At 38.1% G+C, this 20,151-nt stretch overlaps 1 long non-coding RNA gene across 1 annotated transcript in view; it reads right to left on the reverse strand.

The window, feature by feature from the left end:
- The window catches only part of LOC147168760 (uncharacterized), a 62,812-nt gene that overhangs the window by 24,022 nt on the left and 18,639 nt on the right, over window positions 1-20,151 (reverse strand). Inside the window, exon 3 of the long non-coding RNA XR_015095956.1 lies at window positions 14,685-14,771. This is a non-coding gene — a long non-coding RNA (uncharacterized LOC147168760). The remainder of the gene's footprint in view (window positions 1-14,684; window positions 14,772-20,151) is intronic.

Consider the following 20,151-nt stretch of genomic DNA (forward strand, 5'->3'; position numbering starts at 1 on the left):
ACTAGTAAACCCTGAGTAGTGTTGAAAGGATACAGAGAAACAAATGCAAATGACAAAAAGTGGGGGACGAAAACAAGACATAAGAGGTTAAAGGAGAAGCGGCCAAATGAGCAAACGGAGCACAGCGATGCAGAAGGGAAGAAGACAGTGTAGGAGGACGGCAAAATGAAAGAGGAAGGTCAGTGATGAAGGGGTAGGCAGACTGTCAGACTCCCAACGGCTCGCTGAATCATTGAATGATGGGCAGATAAAAGGAAGGAGAGTGCAGGATGTAAGGACAGGACGGAATGAGTGTCATGGCGGTAAGTTTGCCGGGAATGGTCAGGACCGACTATTAAAAGAGGATAATGAAATGAAATATGCATCAAAATGACATCGCAAAGATAAAAGTTGAGCTCGTCCAGATTGCTGGACACGGACGTACTGCAAAAAATAAAAAATAAACGCTGATAGGACCCCACTGTTTACTGCGCTAACTGAATGATTTACGCACTCCGGGGCGATGCAACCAACTAAACACGGCAAAGACGTTTTATCATCCAAGTTGGAATGATGAATGTTTTAGCTGCCTTTATACACAGCCTGCACAAATGTAGCAACACTCATTTTGGATGCCGGCCCAATAGTGATTGCACTAAAACAGTACTCGCAATGCTAAATAATGGCTTGCAAAGTGCTACAACACTCTAAAGAGCTAAGGGATGGAAGAGCAGATGGGATAATAATTCACCGTTGGGCAAAAATAAGAACCACACTTAATACACTACCACGTTGTAATTTAAGATAGTGGTGGTGCGGTGTTAGGCAGAGTGAGATGCACGAGAAGTCGGGTGTGAAAAATGTAATGGTCTTGAGCCACAACAAGACATTATGCCCCCAAAACATCTGCTCCAATTGGGATTCAAATCAAGTGGGTGATTATAGAGAGTGTTCATTGTCTTAATTAGTTTCATTGAGTGGATTATAAGTGTCCCTTTTGCCAAGGCATGAATTAACAAGGTCTGTATAATAAAATAAAAAAAATGTTTTGCGAGAAATGTTGTGTTAAGACACAGTGGAATGCAGGCCAAACGAATAAACATTCATTTTGCTGTTCATATTTGTTGTTGTTTTTCTAGCATGTCAAGTTTATTATTATTATACTTTCCAAAGCTTGTAATTATTCCCTTTTACTGTTTTATATCCATACATACACATTTATTTCATTTTTTTCATCCCATAGCACAACAACTTTATGCGATAAAGAAAAACTGAAATCAGTTTTGGATTCTGCACCCAAAAATGATTTTACAACAATTGTCAGAATTAACTAAACAAAGACTCCTTACAGCAATGCAGCAGAAGTGCTGGGTGCGTTTCAATTTGAACTGCTGACATTTTTAGCTTATTTGTTTCGATGAGCTCTTGTTGTGTTCCAGCTCACATGAAACCTTATGAAGGACAAGAGGTATACAAAATGGATAGAAGGAAACATTTAAATATGAACCTTTTTTATGTTTATTTGCATTTTTAATTAAACATTTTGAGCCACATAAAAGATGCATCAAATATTTTAAAGTGTGAGACGCTTAACATTTGCTTTCCAAGTATAGTGCGAGAGAGAACATTTTTCACTTGGCCTAATATGTGCCTCTGAGGAACATTTTGTGAAATCACAGTAATTCATGAACTGTCATGACTCCTGCTGTGCTTGGACTTTCTCACCAACTGCAGTGCTAAGGCTGTTGGTATCTTTCCCGTTTTTAAGCATTCACACATAGTCTGAATATGTTGGCTTCTACTCCCAATGAAAGTGTCACTAAGCATATTAACGCATTGCATCTGTTGGGTAAAAAAAAAGTATGGAGAGTCCACGAGTTGTTGTTGTAAAAACTACCATTGCTTTAAGCGACCTCTTCATGTCAGAAGCTGTATCAAAGTCTTCTGAATGCTCTACATAAACCCTCCCACAAAAAATGCATAAAAACGTTTTTGGGAGTGAAGAAAAAAAAGTATTAAAAACGTATTTAAACGTTTTTGGGTTTGAATGAATTAATAATGTTATTCTCTCCCCCAACCCACCCTATTTATTAGTGTTAGCATATAATATGATGATGATTATTATTTTTTTAATCAACTTTTTTTAAATTACAAAAGTCAGTATTATACCTTCATGTTTGAGTGATAATGCAGACATCCTATGGACATTTTTAGAAACAAGACCCCTGAATGGTGTTCAGGGAGACGTCAGGAAGTCAGAAATATTAGTATACAGCACCTGCTTAACAGCAAACAGAAGCCGCTCAACATCATTTAGCACCTAAACAGCCAGATATTTCCCTCTGGAAAAACGACTGACTTGGAATACTAAATGCTTGTAAGCAACAGATTGCTTACAAGCATCAAGATAGATCCTGTAAATAGAGATATACCCTCACCTACAAAAATATTGGATCACTTCCTTTTTTTCTGATAAAGATAAAAAACATTTGGGTTGAATGTCAAAAGACGAATATGAGGCGGGAAAGGTTCAGCTTTTATTTTCAGATACATTATTTACATTAGGATCTGATAAACAACTTAGAAGCATTATTTAAAAAAAATTTTTTGGAGGGGGGGGTGAGTAAACTGAAACAGACAAACTTGGTGTTGACTTCCACTTTAACGGGGGGAGAAAAATGGTAAATAGCTCATTTAGACACACAAACAGCACAAAGTGACAATGTTTTGCTCAAAACATTCTATTAATAATAATGTTTGAAGATTTAGAATTCTGACCGCCCATACGCATTGTCATTCATATTGTTTGCTCTGAAGGAATAAAAATGGCAAGATGCTTAGTCATACTGGTCTAACTAGACAGCATCCAGCAGATGCATTTTAAGCCACAAAAAAAAAGAAAAAAAAAAGAAAAAAAAAAAAAGAAAAAAAAAGAACCGGAAAGTGCGTGACAGAAGCGGCACCCCCTGATGAGACATGACACTGTGGTGAAACTACGTTTAACCGGCTCAGCACTGTCAGCAGCTGGCGTCCGAGGCACAAAAACGCGGTTTGGGAAAATCCTCTTATCTGGCCTGCACTGAGGCCAGGAGCAAGGCAGCAGTCGGGATTTGGACAAGACCAAGAGCCAGAGGAGAAAATGCTGCTTGAGTTTGATGAGTTTACAGTTGGCCAACAAAGCGGTCGGCTCTGGATGAGAACCAAGCAGCAGTCTGAAACAACCCTCGAGAACGCAAAGTGCGATACTACTGGCTTAGGCTTTATGGCCTATTGAGAAGCTTGTGCTGTGCAAACTGCTATTTGACAATTGACACCCAATCATTGTGGGAGGCGGGCGGGCGTGTCTATTAAGCCTGGCATTCCCCAAAGGTCAAAATAAGTTCACTAGCCTTACTGCAATCGAGTCCAGCTTGATGTAAGAGGTTCATTTTGCACTTAACATTGAATAATCTATGACCGATCAACCGCCATTAGGCAACGCGGGAAGGCGAAGGCATCGGCAAGTGGCTCAGCTTTTACTACTAATTGACACGAATGCTTAGCTAATGTCACGGCGTTACAATGGAGAGCCAAGAGCCTATTAATTAAAGCATACATTTCAAGGCTTGATCCTTTACTGAGGAGGTCATAGCAACTTTGATGATTAAACCAGCTTAAAACTTCTGCGTCTTTTTTGGTGTGGCATTTTCATTGCAGTTTTATCAAAGTAATCAAAGGAATCTTATTATTTGTACTTGTACTCTTTCTTAAAGGGGAAGTCAATGCCCCCAAAAATTCTTGACAAAAAAATGTTCTATGCAGCCCCATAGACAAAATACGGTATCTGGTTAAAAAACACTATAACATCTAACGTATCAAGACATTTGGATTTCATGAGTATAATATTTTTCTTCCCATTAAAACCCTGACTTATATGATCTGACACATGCATTGCACGGATAATCCATTAGAAAGCAGAGTCACACAGCTGATGGCTTTTCCAGCTTGCAAGATCGCCCCAATTGAGGAAGGAGAGACACCTGTACTTATTAATAGTGGGAAATGTTCTTTCTGATTTTTGGAAATACTAATATGTTTGATATGTCTGTTTATTATAATATTTTTGACAGTTATAAATATACAAATTTAAAGCATTGTGACCAAATGCATCAAATATGACACAAGTCAAAAGTCATAGGCCTATGTGGAAGTTGATTTAAATTTTATATATATATATATATATATATATTTGTTTATTCAAAAAGACAAATCATTCATGATTCAGGCTTTAAAGGGTTAATATTGCGTTAGTGGAATATGAGTTAAGCAGCAAAATCCAGCCGTTTTGATCAATATCAGAAGGCGGCCATTTTGAAAATGACACCACAGTTGCTTCGGTCTCAGGTAACACGATCACAGCTCAGCTTCACAAAACAAGTGAGCTGTGATTGGTCATTGCCTGAGCCCTGAGCAACTGCGATGTCGTCTTCTGTCGACATCTAGTGGCAAAATGGCCGCCCCGCTGAGATGGATAAAAATGGCTGGATTTTGCTTCATAACTCATATTCCAAAAATGTAATATTAATCAGAATGTCATGTTTAGACTAGTGAGGTCACATATAGCATATTATTGTCAAGAAATGTTTAAAGAGGTTGACTTCCTCTTAAAAAAATATATTTAGGGTGACTTTTCTCATGTCGCATACACTTTAAGAGTATCAAACATTACTCACCAACTGAACAGTTGAGTGTTTAACACAAACCAATTTCTCTTCCTCTGTCTTCCCAAATAACCTCTGATTGCCTCTTCATCTCTGTCATCCTCTTACTCCTTTCTCTTCCCGTTAAGCATATCAGGGGCTTAAACCCTGTGACGTTGGCAGTGCATTGGTAGGCAACAATTATGTAAAGTGAGCTAAGCTCCAGTCAGTTGCGCATTGCTCTATTTGCTGCAAATCTTCAAAGAAGTCACCTCGACGCGCACACAACTCAAAGAAACACAAACGGTGGCAGCGATTGGAGGGTGAAACAACAACTGATCTGGTGTTAAGAAAGAGTTTCGAGATGGGAAAGAGGGGAAAGTTCGAAGTGACGAACAATACCAGATAGATGAAAAGTGATGGAGGCAGAAACAAATTTACAACTTTTCTCTGACGGAGTAAACAGAATTCCACAAAAGCTGCGTGCGCCCTTGGAAACTTTCACGTCCACAGACGGCACAGACAAAATGCTATCAGAAGGTCTTATTTCCTTGAGACATGACTTGACAGGCCAGACAGAATTATTACTGGGCCACTCGCTTTTGTTTTAGCTCAATCATTGCTACTGGAATTGGGGGTTGGGAGGGTTGGGAGGGGGTTAGAAATGCTCCTGAAAGCCTTCCTTTGCTCGGATGCACAAAAAGCTAGAGGTTAAAAGGAACATTCTGTTTACATTTACATCTATACAAAAGCTAGATGTTTAAATGTTTAAAGTCATTGCCCTCATTACTTTATCGACCTAAACCTGGCATGACAACAGAGGGACAGATGCATAAATGACGTATGCGAGTGTGAGACATTATTGGTAGTAGTCCTATAGTGTCACAAACTGTAATTAGACCAGCTTGAGTCTGTCTTTAATTGTCCAGTGCTTCTCACACTGGTGTATGGAAGGTGCGAATGTCTGGTGGTGGTCGGAGGGGTCGTAACTAAACATAACATAAGCAAGCCATTACATAGACCGATATTCATGTATCTGAGGGTCAGTGTCAAAACTCCGAAATTGTTCTCAAACTCCTTATCTGGTTAAACAAAGAGTACGAAAAATACAAAATCAATGAAAACTGATTATTGTGATATGTAATAATATGACTCTGAGTTTATTTAAAGTTCATCATGGACACATTTCTGCATTGTGCAGTTTGGTAGGTCGTCTCTGTTGACTATTTTCCACTTTTGGGAGATGCTGTCATACAGATTTATGGATTTATAGGCAGCACTGAATAATAAAACTCTGGAAGGTAGACTGGAGCCAGGGAACAGAAGATTGATCAGTTTCAAATGATTCTTTCTTGCTCATGACATCTTTTGTTCCTTCTTATTTTTATGATAATTCAGACAAAAATTGTATTCATAGTAAAATGTGAATGTATGCAATAAAATGCTCTTATTTTAATGATAGTGTTATTACATTACAAAATAATACAGTGCTTCATACATTTTCATTGCTTTGTTTTATGAGCCCACCTGTCATCAAAACGAGAAGTGCTCTATATAGCAAATAAGATAAATTTCTTTCCAGACAAGGATCATAAGTATTACTTATCAATTTGCCATTCCAATCAAGATGATCTGAACAATTTTATTTTAAATAAATTCGATAATTACCGCTAAAAATGTTAGTTGCCGTTTTATTGATTTCTTTACTTTACACTGCACCTTTATGTCCTTCCACAAAAGTTCAACTTCCGAGTTCTTCTGCAGTGGTCTCAAAAGGACTAAGGATACATTAGTGATGCCGTTTCTCATTGACAAACTCTTCCACAAGTTTGTGACATCGCTTTAATGAGCCTTGGCCTGGTGCTTTCAACTTTCTGCAGCGGGGAACTATTACACGCATGCAAGGGACTTGATAACAAGCTGACGTGGTGAAAAATGAAAATAATAGTGAGAACTGCAGGGCACACCTTGAAGAACAGGAATTGAAGTGAAACATGACAGAAAAAAATATGTATTCGGTGCTTGGAGCACATCCGCAAGAACTTGATCGTAGCTTCAAGGTATCAAAATGGTAGGTTAACGCCTCATCCAATTTGGGTCCCAAGTCAGAATTCAAAGTTAGGAATGACAATACACAAGTCAGAAAAAACAACTGGATGCTAGATGCTAATTTCAACACACATTTTAGGTTAACTGTTGTTTATTGATGCTTCCAGAAGTTATGAGATGACATTTGCCAACAACTCTCTCTCACGCAAGCCCCCCAAAATCGCAGAGTTTAAATTGGCCAAATCAGGTTGCCTTTGACTTACTGAAGACAATGAAATGAAAAAAAAAAATCATTCGTTTCCAAGAGAAACTTTTGTCAGAGGTGAGTCAAGTCAAGTCATCAGTAGCTCGGCTTAGGATGTGCTTGTGTTTTATTACTGTTTGTTCAATAAAGAAATTAAGAGTGCCAGCGACTTTTTTTCATCCTCTTTATAACCCACTCGTTATGGATTACAATTTGTTCTCATTAGCAACGGTAGGTTGTACTCTGTTAACTAACAATGTTGACTGCAGACGGGATACCGCGATATAGCAAATAATTGTGATATATTTGATAATTGTGAAGCACTGAACCGCTATATAGCGATGGACGACATAAATGTTTTAGCTTGCGGCAAGCGTTGGCGCACAATTGAAGAGTAACAGCGTCGACACTAAAAATACAAACCGAAACACTTTGGGTTGTGGAGAGTTTACTCGGCTCAAACTTTCTTCCCCTCTCCTATGTGCATGTCCGCTATCTGCCAAGAAGTAGAGCATCGCTAATTAGTATGCCGTATGCATGGTCAACTCTTTGTCATTGCTGATGGGCCTTCTTGTCATTGTTTCTTCCCAGGGAGGCCTTTGACACCCAAGAAGCAGCCCAAATATTACACGGGTCAGAGATGAAAAGCAAGGGCATTTATACTGGTGTCACAGAGAGCCTCTTCCTTCTGAAGCAGGCAGGCCAACAAGCATATGCACACTTAAGCACTTATTAAAACAAAAAATAAAATTCCCTCAGAAATGAATGAATGCCGGGGGACTAAATGCCTGGGACGACGCAAGAGAGTGGGACGGCAGTATTTATAAACATGCAGCTAAACATTGGTGTCTCAGTTATCTTGTAATATTAATAAATATTCGAAAAATATATAAAAACCACTGACACACAAAAAAAGATCCGGAATGCTTTGACGAGAAACTTCAAATCGTATCCACACACACCTAGCTAGCTACTTTGTACTGCACAAATGTGGACCTTTTGTTCAACACTGTGCAGTCATTTATCTGCCAGTGGTTATCTTGAACAGTTGTATACAACCCCCCCCCTCTACTCCTACAACACCATCCAATTTATTTTCCATCTGACGTTTTTCTCCTTGATATTAGAAACAAAACAAGAGTCAATTTTCTTTCTTGCAGAAACGTCTGTTCAGCTTGTGTCAAGGTAGCAAGAAGAGCTCAGAGGGATAGAGAAGGTGCCGTTCTTGATAGGTGCAATTACTTTGAAATTGAATTATTTGAAATGTTTGCGAATTCTGTTGTAAACCTTTATTTTACTTCATAGATTTTTTTCTTTTGGTCTACATTGCCATCATTTCTCCGTTCATCATTACTAACCCAACATTGTTGCCATAAACAACACATTTTTGTTAGTTTCTAAGTTTTATATATATATATATATATATATATATATATATATATATATATATATATATATATATATATATATATATATATATATATATTTTTTTTTTTGGTGACAGATTTTGGCTAAGAATAGTAACGCAATATTAAATATGTAAGCGGACTAATAGGCATTATAGAGCAGTTTTTGCCCGGTTTCATTTCTGCTCCTAAGTACTTGTAAACAATACGTAACCAAAAATTCAAATTGTCAGGTTTAAAAAAAATTGACTGTTCTCTGCATTTCTTGACCTTGTGGTTTTGTTCCTTTGCCGTCTGTGGATGGCGCTTCAGTAAGGGCTCAAACAAGAACCCTTTTTTTTTTTTGCGTGAGCTTCCTTCATCCTCCACATTTAAAGGCCAACAAGACAATGTGAGAGAAAGTGTGCCAGACTGTGTGAAATCACTTGTAAAGAGGCAGACAGCACCACCGGGGCCTCTTTTGACAGGCTCACACTGGCAGCAGTGAGGGGACAAAGTGACAGCTACCACACTAGCTGGTGTAAATCTCCAGTTACACTGCTGTCCTATTCGCCACGGTGCCGTTCGTTCCACTGCGGGCCAAATTCATGATTTTCGAATAAATTATTTCACAGTGTGGTGGTGCAGCTACCTCACAGCCTTCTGATACTCGGCGTTCTCCCACTTCCCCAAAAAATGAAAGTTAGATTGATTAAAGACTAAAATGGAGGATGTGAATGAGCTAGCATGCTAGCAATTTCTGCTTTAACGGTCTCCTTTACCCTCAACAAGTATGTTTGTTTTTGTTTTGATACGGTCTTTGAACATTGTGTAGTTTAATTATTGAAATAAATGGTAAACTTTACAGTGATTCTCAAAAGTGTGGTATAGTGGCATGCTGGCTCCCTCTAGTGGTACTCAACAGAGTCATTGCCCGAGTACGGTTCAGTTGTATTTACCTTTTTAGTACCATAAAGTTGCATTAAATCTTTAAGAACGGTTTGGTTTTTAAACTTTTATTAAATACATTTTTGTTTAACTTTGTGAAATAACTTTTAATTAACGTCTCTGACTAGTGACCTGTCCCAGGGTTTAATATGTCTCTAAACCAGTCAGTTGTGATAACTCTGATCAGGATAAGCGGTAAGAAAATGGATGGATTCAAAATAAATGTATTTGTCTCACAAGCAAGATTGTTTTAAGATAATAATCCATCTGTCTTTACATTAAATCTCTAAATCCGGTTCCTTTAATCAAATAGTTGACCTAAAACTTTGAAACAAAATTATCCCCCCCCCCCATTACAGTATGGACATGTATGGACCATATCAACAATGCCATAATTATATATTATAATAGCCTTCAACTTGTCAAGCAAGTTTTCAGTAAGTAAAGAAGAAGTAGCTTTCTTGAAATAATTAAAAGACTGTATAATTGAAATTAAATAGAGATTTAAAAAAAAATAAAAAGGCATTTACACTTGGGACTGACTTTACTTCTGTTTGAAACTTATTTCATTTGCGTGCAGCATAACAGCTCAACGCCGATTCACCATGTTTGCTTTGGAACCTAATGGATTAATTAAGGTATTGCCTTAAGTGCTACTCACACTGGCGTATGGTCGGAGGGGCCGTAGGCGCACACTGGCAGCCTCGCTTGCTGTGGCTACTTAAGTAGCTTACTGCCACCACAGTGTGAATGTGTGAGCGCATGAATATATGTATCCATTGTGAAGCGTCTTTGAATTTCAAGAAAGAAAAGCGCTATATAAATACGATGCATTATTATTATTATTACCTCTCAAAAAGGAATCTGTTGTGAACCAAGAGAGATGGCTTTAAAACGGCAGTGTAGTGTCTTTCCTTCCTTAAGCATGGTTTGAAAGACACAGTATCAAAGGTATAGTGGACATTAGTCATGGACACCCAGCAATGACATCTTGGGAGCAAATCGACAGTAATTATAGTGTCAGGATAATATTCCATTGGTGCACACACGCACACACACTGATTCCCTTTCCCAAAGAAGCTTTTCATTTTTAATCCCCCAAGATGACTGGGACTATACTTAAATCTGCAGCTCCCATCAGACTGACATCGAACACGTGCGTTCTCCCACACACTTGCATTTCATGTCTTTTGTTCATTTTCTATCCCACACAGACTCAAAAGATTTAAAAATGTCAATCTGAAGGTTTTTTTTTCCCCTGGTTAACAAAATAGATTGAAATCTGTCAAATTACAAAGGATTAACCTAAACATGATGTTTTCTCACTTCCCAGTTAAGATAAACCCTGTGATTAAAAAAGACTGCATAGGATTGTCCCTGGTCACTGCAAAAGTGAAAGCATGAACCGCACCACTTTTAAAGGATTAATAATAATAATAACTGCTGTAGCCTGGCTCGAGAGTAAGATTGGTAGGTACGGGCTGCTTTTGAGCTATTCATGGAATATTGTTCTTTATCTAAAGAGCGAACCCGATTCATTTGAGCTGGTCAAAAGGTCAAATCAATCTTGTTTTCACCTTGACACGTCGGACATTTTAAAGGATTTTCTTTCTAGTTGCAAGGCTACAGCTTGGGAAATATCTGACATAACCACACTGAGATCTGTTTGGAGAAATGCTTCACTGTTATGCTGACAGTATTTAAATTGTTGTTTTGCAAACAGAATGACAGGGTAGCAAACCGACAACGCTGAACATTTCAATGCATGTAAAATATTTTTGTTGTTGCTGAAGTCATTAAATTGCAGCACATTTGCAACGTAACAGGAGGCTCAGTCTGAATGAGACACATTCGCACTGTGCTTTGCCATGATTACATAATCACACTTCTGTCTCAAGTATCATTATTATTTTAGACAGAAGGCCACATACGCAATGTATCTTTTTACTGGTTCATTCCTTAAAACATGTGACATGAGTAACAGACTCGTAAAAGTTTTTTCATGACTCTCAGAGTACAAAATTAAATTAAAAGGTGCCTGTGTCTAGGCATGGGCCGATATTAAATGCTGACGGATGGAATGATAACCGTGAGCAAAAATATTGCTGTGTTAAAAAATATCAGTTTTTTCAATATTTGGGTAAATAAAAACAGCATTTTTTCCCTCATTGATCACAATCTATTTTATTTTTCAACAAAATATAGAATATTTGGTACATTAAGAAACGTGTACCATGTTAAGTTAATAAATAAATAAATAAATGCTAACATTATTCTACTGTTTTAATTCTTCTTAGTTAAGCCCCAGTGTCCCCATACTGAGCTATTTTTTAGAACAGAACCATGAGCTACTCATATTATCCTTGGGGCTAACTAGTACCAACTGGCTTTTCTTTCTTTTTTTAAACCCACGGTAAACCGTCAAACCGGTTAGCGGCCCATGCCTACCTGTGACTTATGTAAATGTTTGATGGAACTTTGTTTATTACTGTCTTTTTGTATAGTTACATCATGAAAGCCTTCACCTTATGCATCCATCCATTTTCTACTGCTCATCCTGTTGTGGGTCAGCCTATCGTGGCTCATTTTCCCTGAGAGGCAGGTGTACACCCTGGTTCTCGTTGTCGGTCAATCACAGGACACATGCAAATCATTACGTTGAATTGAAATTCTTACCATTAATTGATTCTGGGAGAAAGAGGTTATCAGCAATTATATGAATTATCTTGCAGATGTTAGGCAAGTGTTTCAGCTAACATACAGATTCCATTTTTTTCCACTACAACAGTATTTTGCATGATGTATACACATTTTTAAAGATGGTCAGTTATGGTCAATATCTGCAGCTTTATACATTCTATGTTTTCTTTATACATTCTCTCTTGTCTGCAGTCCACTCTCAAACCGCGTTTTGTGAGTCGGTATTTAAATCTCACAAACACCAATAGCGGGAGTATATTAAACTCTCCTGTTGCACGGCAAAACTGTTCCAGCATGATAATACATACCAATCCATCATATTGCATGACTCGGCTGCTGAACACGGCAAGTTGAACAAAACAGAAAACCGTGGCTATAGCCAATATAACCATTTGGAAAGCCCCAAAGAAGAAAATGCCTCCGTGTGTACTAAGTAACAATAAAGAAATGAAATTGTAATCAAAGTTAAGTCTCATATGTTGTAATACTTATTTTCAGCACTAACTTACAAATACATTCTTAAAAAAAAGTATTAAAAAAAACACTATGGATGATTTATGTATTTTATTTTATTTTTTACGTTCTGTCTCTCACAGCTGACATTTTCAACGAGGAAACTGAAGGGATTTATTAAAAAAAAGAAAAGAAAAGAAAGAAAGAAAAAAAGCTTCACAAAAGAAAGAAGAGTGCGAAAGTTTGAGGCTTCATAAACACTTAAATTAATTTGAATCATCCATCCATCCATCCATTTTCTGTACCGCTTGTCCTCACAAGGGTCGCGGGGGTTGCTGGAGCCTATCGTAGCTGGCTTCGGGCAGTAGGCGGGGTACACCCTGTACTGGTTGCCAGCCAATCGCAGGGCACACAGAGACGAACAACCATACTCACAATCACACCTATGGACAATTTGGAGTGTCCAATTCACCTGCCATGCATGTTTTTGGAATGTGGGAGGAAACCGGAGTACCCGGAGAAAACCCACGCAAGCAATTCTGATTAATTTATAAAAAATTCTCACCACAAAATTTTGTGTTAAAAAAAATAAATAAACTAGACTAAGTGCAATTTCTGGACACATTGTGTGGGAAAGCTGAAAGCTAATAGCTGAATGCTAAGATTGGAATGCATGTGGAATGCTTATGAAGTAAATTGAGAGGTAAATGGTAAAATAATGACCTCCTGGTTACCGGACAATTCACTTCACCACCGAGCAGTATCACACACCTGGTAATGATGATAAGTTATATATATGGAATAGGGCGTGGAAAGTGATACTTTGAAAAAATGTAATGTCTGTCCCATCGAAAATGAATGGGGAAAAGTTTATATTTAATATTAAAATTGTAAGAATACTGTAAGTAATGTGGATTAAGACGATATATACCCCAGGAGGTGTGAATTTTTGAAGCCATTTGAAATTTGAACAGTGTAAATCATTAAAGTATTATGTGTGAGTTGTTACACGGCAAAGAAGTGTGGAGAATAAAAATGCATTCCCACACTAATGCTTTCGTTGTGTATCCGATGCATGTGTAAATACCTAGAAATGAAAGATAACATGATAACTTGTCTGACATTCATCTTTCAAACTTGCTTTGCTATAAGAATTTGTTGAATTTCAAGTTGCAAGGTCGCCATGACAGCAGCATGCTGCTAAATATTAGTTGAAAATACACACGGAGATGTTCCCTTTCACTTTTTATCTGCAGCAATAGGAAGATGACTCTTGGTGACAACACAAATCACTTCATTACTGGCTCTAATAAAGCTCTTAATTGATGACTTTGTGTTTGTGGATTTAATATTGAGTACATCAACTACAGCCAACATTGAAAAGAGAAATCCTAATAAGGGATGAGAATACAAAGCTATGTATGTAACACTTGTCAGGATGAACTAACATCATCCCACAACCAAATGTGCATGTGTAGTGGAATTGGCTGAAACTCAATACATGGGGTCAATAGTGGACTTCCTCTCTTTGAGGGACGGACAAAAATAGTGTAAGAACAGCCAATTGAAATCGCAATCTTTCACCCCGGTGATTGGATTCAGAAAAATCATTGAGGAAAAAAGATCTATGTAGAGGCCTTCTTTTGCCTGTATACACATATTATAATGAACCCCAAAAATTTTTGTGGTAAACTTTCTGCATGTAGCACAATATCGACTAAGACACCCAAGTGAACACTCAAGTCATTGGGAGAGAAACATGAACAAAGATATAGAGTAAATACTGTAATTTATAAATACTATCTTTCAGAGAAATTGGAAAATTTACAGTGGTACCAATGATTTGTCAAAGCACACTAGTTTCTTATTAAAAGATCAAACTTCCACTTCAGTGAGTGAAGGGCTAAAATAGTTTGCAAAATGGCCAGGAAATATAAATACAAGATGAAGGTGAACTAAGGTTGTAAATTAGAGGCAGACCAAATGTGTCCAAAAACGGATTACACAAACAAAATAATATACAGAAATTTTCATAACCTTTCCATTCCATTCAACACATCATATTAAAATTCTACATTTAGAAGTGTAACCTTCCTCTGAACTGTTAGCTCACAGTCAACAATTAGTCGAATTGAATAGCAAATGAATGTGTTAAAGCATTTAACCTTTTAATCTTGTTATACAACCACGCATGTCATATTCATCAATAATTTATTAGCAAAAGAGTGTGAAAAAGTAGCTGCCTACCAGCAAGATGGTTTAGATCTGGGTTCAAATTTCAGCCCTTTCCAAGTATGCAGTTTTCAAGTGTTTGCATGGATTCTCTGTGCTCTCCTGCCAAGGTCCAAAAACATTGCATCAGATTATTGAAGACTTTGAATCGACTGTAGGTATGAATAAATTCATAGGAATAGTTGTGCTTCTTCATGTATCGGTCCTGCAATTCAGAGTTGCTCTGTCCAGACAGTACATCTGACATTAATATTTTCACAAAAAACAAAAAGAAATTAGGTTTGTTTTTCCACATCAATATTGTACACATCCCATTTTTAGTTACATTGCCTGGTCTCATGCTGGCGAAATCACAAGACAAACATTAAGCCACACACTTAAGCATTAACAGCGTTGATGTTTTTAAATGATGTAACGTGGGTGATGGAAAGAAACAGAAGAATGGAGTAAAACACAACCCGAATGTATTGGCCGAGCTGATGGTGTTATTACTGCAACTCAATGGAAAAACAGGAGGTTATATCAGACATAAACAACACTTAACACCCACACACGCACATTTAAGTACAGCAAATGTTGACATGAAAATTAACACCTTTACACACACACACACGCACGTACGCACGCACACACACACAAACTGAGCATTCAGGAATAAAATTGGGCAGAATATGTACACTTATTTCCTTTCAGGCTCAAGGGTAGCTGGAGATTTGGATTGACCTTTTCTGACACTGCTACACTCGTGAACTGTAACACTTAAGTAGCATAATTAACAAAGTTGCCCCAAAAAAAAGTCAATAAAATCAATTGGAAATTAATTCACACTATACTTGTTTGTAGGCAGAGACTGGTCAAATTAAAAAAAGGTTTAATACCACAATACGAGTACCGATACTGCTAGTACTTTTGATACATAAAATTCCCCCCCCCCCCCAGAAAACAATGACAGATAATTTTAAAGAAAGACCTACATATCTCAATATAGCATTTTCCCTTTAAATTGCATAAAATCAATGGCAATTTTCTGTTCTCCTAATTTCAAATTTGTTATGTGATGTGTAGTTGAACCTTGAAAATCAAATGCCATCAAACTTTACAATTTGAAGTTCAACTGGCATTTTCTGAAGAATGTCTCAGACAACGTAACTTTAATTTAAAAAAAATTATTGTAATTTTTTCATCATACACTACAAGCTACTTTAAACATTGCCTTTTCAGAAAATGTAGGTGTTTATAATAATGAAAATTTGAGTCTTAACTTAATTCACTTTATTAAATATACAATGCATTTATATGATAGCTTTCAATCTTACAGAATACTGTAAATTACCAATGAACATACATAAAACCAGAGCTATTTAGGGTTCTTACTTACAATAAAGTCTTTTTTTTGCTGCATATCTGGCTATTTATGGAACTGTTCCTTTGCTCTTTGCAGCTTATGTGACTTTCATTCACAATATGAGATTTACAAAATGAGTGATTTATGTGCAAGGACAAAAGAGAGGACATCAATTAATCTCCAAAGGAAGATCCCCGGGGGGTTTTCCTTTCATGCCAAAATTCATGGGACACTAAAGTTTAAAAGTGGGACACATGGCGAATAACTGCAGTATATATACAAGTAATACTCAGTTTTTTATATTCACTGAATTACGAAACAGTACTTGTGTTATTTTAGCTGCATTATTTTTTTTATTGGTAGTAGTGTCATGTTAGATTCACATTTACATCTTAAATATGAAAATCAAGCAAAGACAATAACTTTGTGGTTAGCGTTTGCTTGTACTAAACAACCATTTTTCAAAGAGTACAAAGTCTAGTCACCGACAGCTTAGTTAGTGGCTCACTCGAAAAGGAGGATGACGATCAGACATGAGCAATGGTTCTATTGACATTCCAGTGGGATAATGAAGCATAAATTGTCTTACGCTAATCAATAAACCTTGCCATGTATCTTGCACTCTGGTGGCTACTTAGCTCTTCCTAAAACAACATTAGCATGTTAAGAGTCATCCAAATAGGACTCACGGGGACCTGCCGTGATTCAGTGGGCCAATAAAAATGAAAGTAATCATATTATAACGATACACTACAGAGGTTTTTGGACATATTACCAGTTCACTGAGAGTTTCCCATGATGATTGGAACATGTACAAGTGACAGATCTGTATATCATATTTAGACAACAGTAAAAGACTTATTGAAAACAGTCTCATTAACAGTTTAGTCCCAGGATGGCTAAGCGATATTGTAATAATTAGAGACAAATAACAACAACACACAGAGCAGGCGTAGGCGGAGCTAATGGTTTTGTTCTTTTGTGACTGGTAAGGGCATTCCTCGAACAAAGTCGAAGGACTCCAAACTTCTTAAAGAATCCCCAATTACACAATCAAATCATTACATTACCGGTATGTTAGCTACTGTTTGTTTTTCTCAATCTACAATGGAATTCTTAGGTCTAGATTGACTGGCGCTAAATTGCTGAAGTCACTGAATCACATTGCGCACGCTGTTGCCCTATACTGCACTGCAGGTTCGAAAAAGCTGTGATGATGATTGAAAATAAATCAGTTTTACTAATATTGATCGAATGCCATACACATGAAAGCCACCATTAACATGCCACTGGACATTTTACGTTTCAGTGCTGCAAGAACAGATTTAGGCCATGCTTCTCTGCCTTGAAGACACAAGACAATGATAAATAAATCAGCATTGAGATTGGGCACTCTGCACTTGGCCATATGGTCTGCGAGGGAAGACGATCTACAGCACCCAGGACGATTAATACAACCTGACAAGAACCATATCAAACATTTACAGCCTCGTAAGTGATCCACTGCTGCGCAGTGAACTTTTTGATAGGGCACTTTGAAATTGCATGGTTTATAGTGAAAACCAAATCTCCTAATGTTTCAGAAAGTGGACTACCCTGAAGAACATAGTTCTTGAGACGCTTCCCAGTCAAACACATATCAAATGCCTCTCCAACGCTAATGATTAAAATTATTCATTATACTAGAAATCATGTTGAGTCCAATTGTTGTCATCGTGAGATTTGAATCGTATCACCAGAAAAAAAAACCCCGAACATAAATGTGTTCTTTACATTTATGCAATGCAGAACTGGAACTGAACTCAAAGATGTCACAAGAGGAGAAGGAGTTAATAGCTTTTTGTCCCGTCAGTGCCGGGATAAAATAAACTGTAACCAGACCGGCTGACCTGCTGAGACATTTCCAATACCCTATCGTTCCTGCTGGGACATTTCTGGAATATTTTAAGAGGCTGACTCCTTCAGATGATAACACGAATCTTGACCACAGATGACAGTTTTTCCTGGATGTCCCACTTCAATACGTTGCTCCAGCTTCCTTTTGCCAAGGAGACTTCAGAGGTTCTCATCCAAGAGATCGTGAGGATCTATCAATTCCCCCGTGATGTGGTGTCCAACTGTTGGCAGCAGTTTTGAATTCTGCAAAAATTCGGGCCTCAGATTTCTCTTTGGTTATCTTCCCTGTTTGAAAATCAGACCAAAAAGTTCAACCATGAATTCCAGGTTGGGTTGAGTATGAAGTAGAAAACGGTTTGGTGTCAAGCAGACCGTTGGGATCCTGAGCCCAAGTTCCATTTAGGGCAAAGATTGTGGTTGCCCGAGAAGAACCTTCCCACTTGGACTGAATCCTATAAACTGACATTGATGTTTGTTGGTTTCTTTCCCAAGGTGGTCTTTGTAGCTTTACTGTGCATGAATTGGACGATACACTTACCCTTCCATATCAGCCAATTAATGGACACACATCATTTGTTTGTTACTTTGAACTGTCTTTTTTTTTATCTCTATTTTGATCTTTACCTGTAGCATCTGTTCCTTATGCTTTTTTGAATCAGATGAGATTCCCCCAAGAATGTATCACTAATCTGAGGAATATTCCTGTGAGAGGGGATGGAATTGCATCTCCCTGGCACCTTCTCCTCTAGCAGTTTCCCCTGTTGAATCTGCATCAATTGTTAAGTAGTGATTAAGGGATCCTTTTCTCCATCTCTATTCAGGGAGGAAGATGAGAGTCTAGGGCTTAGTAGCGTGTACTTCTTATCCCTTTCATGCTTTGTTGAAGTAATATCAAGACGTGCGAAGATATGGAGACAGCAGATTGATACGGAAACTGCATTTGGTAAAAATAAATAAAAAATAGGTGTCTTAGGATCTTTTGAAGATAATTGCAACAGAAAAGTCATTTATATTTGGTGAAAAAACTTCTAGTATTTTGTATCTGACAACAAGTAAGTCTTAGCAAGTTCCAATTTACTATGGTAAAATGTAACCAGGTTAAGCTGAGTACCCACTAAATTTCACACAAGTCCCGTTGTAAATCAAGTTTTACAGTCCTGCTCAGTTTACAACCTCGACTGGAGACTGCCTGCTCACCGCTCTCACAGGGGTCACGACGTGACTGAAGTTTGTCACCGTAACCAACATGGTTGGGGAAATGCTCACTTTCAATGCCGTCTGGCACTTTGGAGAGGTATTCTTGTCATTTTTTTACTGTTTGTACGTCTGATTCTGGTTCTTCTTTTAGGTATGACCGCTGTCAAAGACAAATTCTGACAATTCTCAGGTCCGATGAATAAAGTTCTATCTATCTTTGTAAAAACGTATGTTTGAACACTTGTAGTGTTCACTAAACCAGTGCTTCTCAACCACGGTCCTCAAGTACCCCCTCTATCCAGCCTGTTTCCCATGTCGCCCACAGCCAACACATGGGTTTCAAACGATCAGCTAATCAGCAAGCTCTGCATCAAGCCTGATAACGATCCTCAGCTGTGTTGGCTGAGAGAGACATGAAAAACAGGCTGGATAGGGGTACACGAGGACCAGGCTTGAGAATCAGTGCACTAAACCATACACGCAAGACAATCAACGCAGAAACTGATAGGAAGCTGCATGATCCCATCTCTGTTTCGCAACAGTAAACATAAAAGGATTAGTTGTCCGCATGGGAAGATGAAGCAGATTTGGGGGAAGTCAGCCACCAGGGCCCGCCTGTTGATCTGGGCTTTACTGTTGGCCCTGGATTACACAAGGCTGCGGATGCTTTCTGTGAATTTGAGTAGCCTTTCGAAGTCGACCTTCAGATGCCATTTGTTGCTATTCAGACAAAGCCAACTGACATTCATAGCTTGGGGTTTGCAGCCACACCGCTGCTTTGACAGAAGCTCCGATCCGCCTTACTGGGTAGGGGGTGCTTGCTGTGGGTCATGCCCCTGCAGTGGGTGTCTGTTACAGCCTTCAGCAAGCGTCAGGGTGCCAACAGTGGCAAACACGGCAGTATCGAAAAGTCTTTGTACAAATCCGTTTTAAAATGTTACCTTTTTGGAATGAAAGACATTTTCATATTTTCGTCTATTCAAGAGTGTTTTGATACAGCTTCCGACTAGGGCACTGTTTGTTACCACGTTGATGTCAGCCTTT

The sequence above is a fragment of the Leptonotus elevatus genome, chromosome 9 (assembly GCF_054856555.1).
Source record: "Leptonotus elevatus isolate MCC_2025b chromosome 9, RoL_Lele_1.0, whole genome shotgun sequence".
NCBI lineage: Eukaryota > Metazoa > Chordata > Actinopteri > Syngnathiformes > Syngnathidae > Leptonotus > Leptonotus elevatus.